This window comes from Chrysochloris asiatica, unplaced genomic scaffold (assembly GCF_000296735.1).
Source record: "Chrysochloris asiatica unplaced genomic scaffold, ChrAsi1.0 scaffold00364, whole genome shotgun sequence".
NCBI lineage: Eukaryota > Metazoa > Chordata > Mammalia > Afrosoricida > Chrysochloridae > Chrysochloris > Chrysochloris asiatica.
Genome location: NW_006408882.1, coordinates 682,259 through 683,066, shown reverse-complemented (window position 1 = coordinate 683,066; position 808 = coordinate 682,259).

The following is an 808-nucleotide window of genomic DNA, read 5'->3' as shown; positions in this document are numbered from 1 at the left end:
TGTAGATGTCAAAAAAGGTTGTCAAATGACCTGCTGAAGACCTATAATCAGACAGTCAGAGAGTGGAGTTGTTTTTTGTTGTTGTAAAGTGCTGTGGAATCAGCTGTGACTCCTAGTCATCCTGTGTAGGATTTCCGAACAACAGCTGGTGAACTTCAACTGCCAACCTTGCTGTTCAAACTGACTTTGCAGTCCAGCGCATTAGCCCACAGCAAGAGGCAGACTTTAAACCAACTCTGATTCCAAAGCCTAGGCTTTGTATTGCTTCCCTACTGTGAGTAAAAGAGCCCAGGAAGGTGGACGGATTTGCCTGAGATCTCCTAGTCAACAAATGGACAACAGTGGCTCTCATCTCAGTACATTGAAATAATTTACCTAATATAAGGAATTTCAAAACTTCAAGGAGAAATGGAATTAAGTGATAATGGAATTTTCCCATGAACTTTTTGAAAACCCCTCGTATATGTTTCTCCCAGGAAAATGACATTCTCGTTTTCTGGTTTTTCTTTCAACTCTATAAAATTTTTGGGCAAAAGACACTCAATAAACTGTTAGATGAATATAAGAAAGCTATACTTTATTAATGTATCAAATCTGTTCTTCAGATGATCTCTAAATTCAGGTGGGATATATTCAAGTTCCTATTTTGGCTCTCGTGGACTTGTTTTCATTATCTTCAGATTCAGTTTGAATTTGCATATGAATAATTGATGGTCTGTTGCACAGTCTGCCCCTGGCCTTGTTTTCACTGCTGATATGGAGCTTTTCCATCTTCTCTTTCCACAGATGTAGTCAATTTGATTTCTAT